The sequence below is a fragment of the Triticum aestivum genome, chromosome 5D, assembly GCF_018294505.1.
Source record: "Triticum aestivum cultivar Chinese Spring chromosome 5D, IWGSC CS RefSeq v2.1, whole genome shotgun sequence".
Taxonomy (NCBI): domain Eukaryota; kingdom Viridiplantae; phylum Streptophyta; class Magnoliopsida; order Poales; family Poaceae; genus Triticum; species Triticum aestivum.
In genome coordinates, this window is record NC_057808.1 from 372,259,977 (window position 1) to 372,269,335 (window position 9,359).

Here is a 9,359-nt window from a genome sequence, read left to right on the forward strand (position 1 = left end):
TTTTCTAGGGTTTGCACGCTTCACACTCTCTCTCCAGTATATATATACACGCTGGAGCCTCAGCGCTTGTAGTTGCTCTCTTCACACTCTCTCGCCCTCTCCCGCTGGAGCCTCAGCGCTTGTAGTTGCTCTCTTCACACTCTCTCGCCCTCTCCCGCTGGAGCCTCAGCGCTTGTAGTTGCTCTCTTCACACTCTCTCGCCCTCTCCAGATCTAAACAAGACTTCGTTGGCCTCTCTCTCCCCTCACTGCTGCTCAAAGAGCCGGCAGGATCCGTCCGCCGGGAAGGGAAGGAGGCTTAACGCTGTCGCCGTCGGCGAGGGACTACCGGCGCAGCTGTTCACTTTCCACCCAGCGACGGCGCGGGAGGGCCTCTGACCCCTTCTTCTTCGCCGCCGTCCCGTCGCCCACCGAACCACGCCCCAAGAACCTTAAGGTATAATTTACTTACTCCACATGCATTGCTCTAGCTGCATGTATACCATGAATCTAGGGCGTGGTTCAAAGAGGAAAGGAGTGGGGGAAAGTAGTGGCAAAATTTGTATATAGCATGAATCTAGGACGTGGTTCAAAGAGGAAATGAAGGGGGAAAGTTGTATAGCATGAATCTAGGACGTGGTTCAAAGAGGAAAGGAATGGGGGAAAGTAGTGGGGAAAGTTGTGTCGCATAAATCTAGGACGTGGTTCAAAGAGGAAAGGAAGGGGCGAAAGTACTAGTTCAAAAAGGAAAGGAAGGGACAAGGCTGTAGAGTTTGAGCAGGACTAGATTTGCTGCGCTCACATAGGGAAAGGTGTCTAAAGATAACAAAACTGGGACCAACACAAATATGCTCCTTGGTTGTTTGTTCTTTGTTGCAACAGACTGTGCATGACCACAGTACATCGGTAGATGCACATGGTGCTGGTGCGTCCACTGTCCCGTGCAACTCATTAGCTGTTGTTAATCTAAGGCCCTGTTTGGTTAAAAACTCCCTAGTCCCTACCTGCTTGGTTCCAGGGACTAAACATGGACTAGAGGTTATTAAATGACATGCTAAAAGACCATGTTACCCCTAGTAATGAACTAATAGAGACAAGGTGCGATGCGTGGCAGGGGCAACTGTTGGAAAAAGTCCCAAAAAGACTCCCTCGGGGTCTTCTTTCTTTAGTCCCAAATGCCCACTTTTAGTCCCTAAAAGTCCCTCCTGTTTGGTTTAGATGGGACTGACACGGAGTTTTTTAGTCCCTACACCAAAATGTCCGTGTAAACAAACACCCTCTAATAATGCCGCTGGAAAATTGATGCAATGCCACAGTTAAAAGCAAATTACATGTTTAACGAATTTTATTGTTAATATAATCTCTATGTTAATATTAATCAATGCCACCGTTTGAGAAATGCTGCTGTCTTGCTTTCTTTCCCATTTAGATAAGGTAGATGCTTCTTTTTGTTGGCCTCTGTGTCATCCACCGTTATTGACCACTAATTGTTTCCTTTGCACCTCTGTGTAAACAGGGTTATCTACTTCACCTCGTTGCCATTGTGACCTTTTGTTGCACTGCACAAAACACTTTTGTTTTAAGAGTGTTTTGTGCAGTTCAACCAAAATGTCACACCGACAACGTTGCTTGATTGCTTGATCTTAGTGGAACTACACAAGAGGAGATCTTACTTCCTGTCCGTTAAGGCGAATTTGGTTCAGATCTTCTTCTTGTGAGTTGTTTGAATTCCGCATCATGAGAGGTCAGTACTAGCCTTCTTTCACATGATTCTGCAGTGTGCTTTCATATGTTGTGCTACTTGTATGATAATGTTGCTTGAATTTAGTGAACTGCACAAATGGAGACAAGACTTCCAATCTGTATGTGCACCGTAATATCCCATTGAGGTAAGATAAGGATATTTCACAAGTGCTGGCCTATATTTTGCCACTTTCATCAGAAAATTAAGTTTAGTACTATACTTGTGCTCCCTAATTGACATGCCAAATCTTACATTGAAGGCGAAGCTTGTCTGTTATTGAACCAAGTGATGAAGGGGAAGAGCAAGCGGAAGAAAAACAAAAATCAACTCCCGGTGCTATAATGAAGCACTGGAACTGTGATGAGACAAGTAATGATATAGTTTTGCATCTTAATTTATTGCTATGGCTGGAACGAGCAATTGTTTTGCCACTGATTTGATGCCACTCTTAATGTAATATGTAATTATCTCTACTTGTGCAAACAGGGATCTTCTTTGAAGATACCATATATTTTAGTGGAACTGCACAAGAAGATGTTGGAAACATTAAATTAATCGAGGAGTATATAGTAAGCATGGCCACCACCGTAGATAGCAACAGATGGTTCCGGAGAAGTGCTTCATCTGTATGCTCTACACAATAAGCCCCCTGACAAAGGTTGGTACTCGCCCACTGATTTCATCCATATGATTGAGCTTTGTCATCTCTATTGGTGTTGTGCTACTGTTTAGATACTGTCATGAAAAAGTGGTATTGTCCTTGAGAAGTGCTTCATCTGTGCTGTTTTAAATATTTCCTTCCCTTTTTTTCGAGCAAACAGGGATGCTAGCATTTAGTAGTCCTCTTGTCTTTGCAGAACAGGATCATCTTCCTCTGAAGAAGAATATGGAGTACGTGAAGTGACTAGTTCCGATTATGCCAGGATGAAGAAGCCCTGTCTATCTTCTCATCAGAAGGAGCAGTTGAAGGATGGTTACATTACTCCCCACAAGACCAAACTAACTTCAGCTCAGAAGGACGGACAAATCTCCATTTTTTTGCTGTGATGCGCGAGTACAATGTTGTTCTAGGATTCTTTCTGGTGAGTTCCATTTTTCTAAAAGTGTGCTCTACATGGACCATGTATGTGCCTGTTGAAACTGTCAATTCATAGTACAGTTTGCTTTATACTAATCACTTTTTTGTATTTGTGCAAACAGGGGTGCTCAGCTTGATTTCAATGGGAACTGCACAAAATGTTCATGAATACATCGAATCATTCATTTCCACCACAAGAAAGGAGGTGCCGATAAGTTCAAGGCGTTGCAACATATGAGGGCGAAATCATACAAGCTACGCGCGAATTTGGTTGATTTTGGTGGAACTGCACAAAAAGAACAGCTGGTTTATTTAGCACGAGGTGCCATGTCAATGTCCGAACTGATGGCAAACCCTGCCCATTCCACAATCATAGGCATTTGATATTTTGGAATGGGACAACCTTGTCAAATTTTGCTCATTGATTTTAGCAAGACATGCGTTTGATATTTTCGAATGGGACGCCCTTTGCTGTCAGCAGCGTCGATCAATTTTTTCTTTATTCTTTAGTTGTGAAGTAAATATTGCCTCTGACATGTGAGTAGCTGAGATGCATAATCATCGATTGTTTTGAATGTTCTCTATGAATTGCCAGGCCTGTGTGTTTGATTGCAATGTACAGAAACGCTAAAAAGTTGCTCAAACTCTTTGTACTCCTTCTGTTCCTTTTTACTTCGCACATTGTGAAAGTGCATACTTTTTTGTATAAGATTGGTCAAAGTAGAGATACTTTGACTGCAGACAAAACTTGTATGCAGACTAGAAAGGACCGGAGGGAGTACATGTGAAACTGCTGCAAACGAGGTGATCACCCTGGGAATAATGCTAGTACATATTGTTTTGCATGTTCATCCAATGCCAGTGATACAGGAATTCGAACTAATCGAAATAAATTCATTCATACATGGTCGGATTTCATATAAACATGCCGGATTTCATTACATTTCATACATTCTTCAACTAAAAAGGGGTGCACTGGAGGTATAATTAATTAACCGAAGCTACCCACCTGTGTCCCGCTGAGCCGAACAGAAGCTTCAGTGACTTAACTGCAGGTGCAGTTGCGTAAATGACATGTGGCCTGTTGGGCCCACGTGTCAGTCAGCCAACTGCACCAGCAGTTAAGTAGAAGCAGCGTTCTTCTCCAGCGCAGCTCTCCGACTCCACGTCGCCACCAAGAAGCTAACCGGCCGTCAATGGTCAACCCGCCTAGCTTGGCTTCAACCGGAGGGTAGCAGCGATGGCCTTACTTGGACCCGAGCGGCAGTGACCTACCGTGTTCTACTCTTCCTCGTTTTCTATGTGGCGCGGCCTCGTTGGCAGCGGGGCGGGGCCTCGGCGGAGCCGGCGATGTCCTCTGTCTCGTTGCCGGCGGGCGGCGCCTCAGCGGAGCGGTGGAAATCCTCCCCCACGTTGCCGGCAGGGTGGGGCCTCGGCTGAGCCGGCGATGTCCTCTGCCTCTTTATTGGCGGGGCGGGGCCTCGGCGGAGCCAGCGGTGTCCTCTACCTCGTTGTTGGCGCCGCGGGGCCTCGGCGGAGCAGGGCCTCGTCGACGCCAGCGGAGCGGGGACTCGTCGGAGCCGGCATTGTCCTCTGCCTCGTCCTCGGTCTCGCCAAACAGCGCCTCGCCCGCTTCATCACCCTCTTTGTAGGCGGCCGCAGCCTCCGCCACCCGCATGCGGTACCGCCAGCGCTCGAGGCGGTCCTTGCGGGCGGAGCGGTACGATTCGAGCAGCGCCTCCTGCTCCGCCCGCTCCGCGGCGATTTGCTCCTTCGCCTACAGGTGCTCCTGGAGGAGATGGTGGTTGTAGGCGGCGTCGGCCTGCGCCTCCCGGAACTGCTCCTCACGCATCTGCCTCACCCTGTCCATATATTGGGCACGGGCCTCGCCGATGGTCATGGTGCAATGCACCGGCAAGGATGGCGCGGAGGAGGGGGTTGGCGCCGGATGGTCGACTACCATGTTCTCCATTGGGACGTCGTCGTCCTCCGGCTGCCTGCCAGCCAGCCGGTCGGCAGCAATGGCTGCCATCTCCTTGTGGTCCGTCGTCCGCCCGTCCCGAAGAGCGCTGGAGCGTGAGGAAGCCATGGTGGGCAGTAGTGGTGTGGACAGAAGAAAGAGAACGGATGCGGATGACTGCGGCTATGGCCGGCGCAGCAGTTTATATAGCAATGGTGGGCGGGCGGAGGGACGGACGTGTGGCGCCGGAGTAGCCACCTCGGCAACCGCGTATCATTAATGTGGGCGGCAGATGGACGGACGGATGGCACTTGTGTCGTTTGAAGGCGGAGCAATCGCCTGCACCGGGAAGCGGGGCGGGCGGCGCTGACTGTTTCACGCGGAAAGCACGCGCGGGCGAGGAGATGACTTTACTTGGAGAGGATGACAATGGGGACCCACCAGGTCCATAGCCTCACGTACGCAAGTGCCTCCTTATTATATATATATATAACTATATTTTATTTTGCTTCCTCCTGGTTTCCTGACATCACGGTCCCACAGCATTGTCAACCTATGTAGTAGTCAATAAACGAGAGAATTGCACAAGAAGCGGCCGACAGCTGGGACCAAGCAGCTCGAGCAGTATTTGTGTTTTTGAGGTGTGAGCACTGCAGAGTTTTTCGATGTTTAGCCCAGATATTAATTTTTCTCCTCTGAACAACAACGAAAACATCGCTGCAGGTATTAACTGGGCGGGCTGTGGCCCGTCTAGCCCAGGCCAGATATCCAGCCCAGATATAAATTTTTGTCAAGCTGAAAATGGCTAGCCCAGCTATACTTTTTTTAGGAATACCCAGGCAAGGTCAAGTTGTTATTCTCCGCCCCGCTGGGCTGCAAATCTTTCCTAGGAGGGATGCATTAGGCTTAACAAGAAAATGGGCTTTAAGAAATAATAAATGGGATGTAATTATAAAAACTGGGCAGTAACTATAAAAAAATGCACCAAACACGTGATTACTTTATAAAATATTATTTTTGGATATTGAAAATTTTAATTTCATTAATTGTTGCGAGCGCAATGTTTCGTTGGATTTTTACGTAATATAAATTTATACTGAAATTGTATTTAATCTGACTAGAAATTTCGGGATAAAAATATTTCGGATCCCATCAAAATGTGGGAAATTTTATTGAATTCTGTTTTGAATGGTTGGTTGAAATGGGCTGTACTTTTAACAAACTGTAAATGGGCTATAGTAAATTCCATTAGAATTCAAAAATGGGCTACACATTCTTACAAATCTCAAATGGGCTATAAGTTCTCTGCCACACACTTCTGGCCTTACTAAGTTGACGCGTCCCCTAAAAAAACAGAGTTGACGCGTATGCAAGGCTTTGTCAACTTATAGCCAACACACGGTTCTAGCAGTAGTGGCCGTTGGATGTCCATCCAATGGATGTCGTGCTTCTTCTTCAATCTCGGATATTCTAGCTTCACCCGCCCAAAAAATGATTCCTCCCCCTGACATCTGGGGCGCACCGTTTCGAAAGCTGGCCTGTGGGCCTACTAAGTTGACGTACCAAGGGTTTTGTCAACTTAGTCAATATAAATGATTCTAGCTGCAGTGACCGTACGATGTCCATCCAACGGTCGTCGTGCTTCTTCAACCTCTGGTCTTCTTGCTCCAGCCGCCCAAAGCAGCGCCGGTCGTGCCGCCTGCTCCTGCCTCCCGTGGCCGGCTGTGCTGCCGCGAAGGCCTCACCGCCCCCTACTACTCCCACCGCTGGTCAGGCCATCCCTCCACTCACCCACACCCCTGTTATTCTGCGGCGACGGCAGCGCAGCTGAACCAGTGAACCCTCGTACTCCTCTCCGCGTGTGCATCCACTGACGCGTCTTCCCCGGCTCCGCGTCGTCCCCTTCCTAGGCCTCGCCGTCGTCCACCGCCTTGGTGCTCTCGGCGCGGCGTGGTCAACGTGGTCAAGGAACGACTTCCATCGGACGTGGACTGTACGTGGAGAGGCTGACAGCTGGGTCCACGGCAGCCGCAAGGAAGTGCCTCCTTATTACGCGGAAAATAATTATTCCTCCACCTGACAGCGGGGACCCACCGGACGGGCCACCAGTATTTTGCGAAAAAAATCGTTTCCCCCTGACTGCTAGGACCCACCGGACGGGCCACCGTATTTCGTGAAAAAAACGTTTCCCCCGCTGTCAGCTTGGACCCACCGGAAGTGCCTCCTTATTACGCACAAAAAAATGAATACTCCCCCGGCTAGCTGGGACCAACCTTGGTGGGAGGCTGACTTGTGGGCCTACTAAGTTGACGGGGACGAAGGGCTTTGTCAACTTAGTCAATATGAACGATTCTAGCTCCAGTGACCGTACGATGTCCATCCAACGGCCGTAGTGCTTCTTCAACCTCTAGTCTTCTTGCTCCAGCCGCCCAAAGCAGCGCCGGTCGTGCCGCATGCTCCTGCCTCCCGTGGCCGGCTGTGCTGCCGCAGAGGCCTCACCGCCCCCTACTATTCCCACCGCTGGCCAAGCCCTGCGGCGACGGCAGCCTCACACCGCAGCCGAACCAGTGAACCCTCGTACTCCTCTCCGCGCGGGCTTCCACTGCCGCGTCTTCCCCGGCTCCGCGTCGTCCCCTTCCTAGGCCTCGCCGTCGTCCACCGCCGTGGTGCTCTCCGCGCGGCGTGGTCAACGTGGTCAAGGAACGACTTCGATCGGAAGAGTACTGTACGTGGAGAGGCTGACAGCTGGGTCCACGGCCACAACCCAGTTTTTTTGTGATTTGCCAAGTAAGTCGCTTTGTCAGGCCTGTTGGGCTGCAAATCTTTCAAGACGAGGAGAGCTTTCATTCGGCTGGCCGAGAAAATGGCCCATCAGTAATGAGAAATGGGTTGTACATTTTTAAAACACATCAAACCGGAAATTAGTTTCAAATATCTTTTTTTCATTTCAAGATTTTAAATTACATTAATTTTTATGCGTGGAGAATTTGTTGGATTTTATATTGATATACATTTATTTTTAAAATCAGTTTGAATGTGAGTCGAAATTTCGGGATTAAAAACAGTTCGGACCGCACCGAAATATGCAAAATTTCGTATAATTTTTTAACCGTGGCCACAATATGGGTTGTAATGCTAACAAAAAGAGTATGGGCTCCAAAAAAACCTCAAGAATTAGCAAATGGGTTGTAAATTATTAGAAATAATGGCAGATAGGTTGTATGCTATTTTCCATAGATTTGAGGCTTTCCTAAAAAAAGGTTGACGCACAAGCACTGACTGTTGGATGTCCATCCAACAGCCGTCGTGCTTCTTCAATCTCTGCTCTTCCTGCTCCAGCCGCTCAAACAAGCGCCGGCGGGACTGCCTGCTCCCTCCTCCCCGCGGCCGGCTGTGCTGCCGCGCAGGCCTCACCGCCCCACCGTACTCCCATCGCTGGCCTAGCCATCCCTCTACTCACCCACACCTGTTGTTATTCTTCGGCGACGGCAGACGAACCAGTAAATCCTCGTACAGTCGTACTCCCCTCCGCGTGGGAAACAACTGCCGAGTCTTCCCTGCCTCCGTGTCGTCCCCTTCCTAGGCCTCGCCGTCGTCCACCGCCGTGGTGCTCTCGGCGCGGCGTGGTCAATGTGGTCAACGACCGACTTCCATTGGAAGAGTACTGTGCATGGAGACGCTGACAGCTGGGTCCACGGCCGCAGCAAGGAAGTGCCTCCTTATTACGCGCAAAATAATTATTCATCCACCTGACAGCGGGGACCCACCGAACGGGCCACCGTATTTCGCGAAAAAAAGTTTCCCCCCTGACTGCTGGGACCCACCAGCTACACCTTCGCACGCAAGGAAGTGCGTCCGGGCAAAAAAAAAACGATTCGCCCCCTGACTGCTGGGACCCACTAGCTACATCTTCACACGCAAGGAAGTGCCTGACAGTCGGGACCCACCTGGTCGAAGCGTACGTACCGTTGTCATTCTGGTCGCGAACGTGTACGTACATATATACTGGTGGATGTAGAGGCGCGCACGTGTCGTAGTAGAGGTGCGTACGTGTCGTAGTAGAGGCGCGCACGTAGCATGTACACGTACGTACAACGGCCAGGGTGCAAGAAAGAAAATACGGCCACGTATGTGTACATACGGGCGGGGTCTCGAACGCTTACTCGCGCATACGTACGACCAGGGCTCGTGTACATGGCTGGGTCGGAACGGAGAAACAGCGTCGTCGTCGTGTTCATGGGGAGGCAACGGAATGCGTCGTCTTCATGGGAGGCAACGGAATGCGTCGTGTTCATCGGGAGGCAACGGAACGCGTGGGAGCCAACCGGCTGGGTCGGAACGGAATGCGTGGTCGTGTTCATCGCGAGGGCTTGGACGGAACTGGCGATGGAAACAAGGCCTGGCGTACCGCACAACGGAGGAAACGGACCTCCTACGTTCGGAACGGGGTCCTGTTGATCGGGAGGGGTCTAGCGTACCACAAAATGAAGGAAACGAACCTCCTACGGTCGAAACGGGGGTCCTGTTGATCGGGAAGGGTGTGGCGTACCGCAAAACGAACGAAACGGACCTCCTACGGTCGAAACGGGGGTCCTGTTG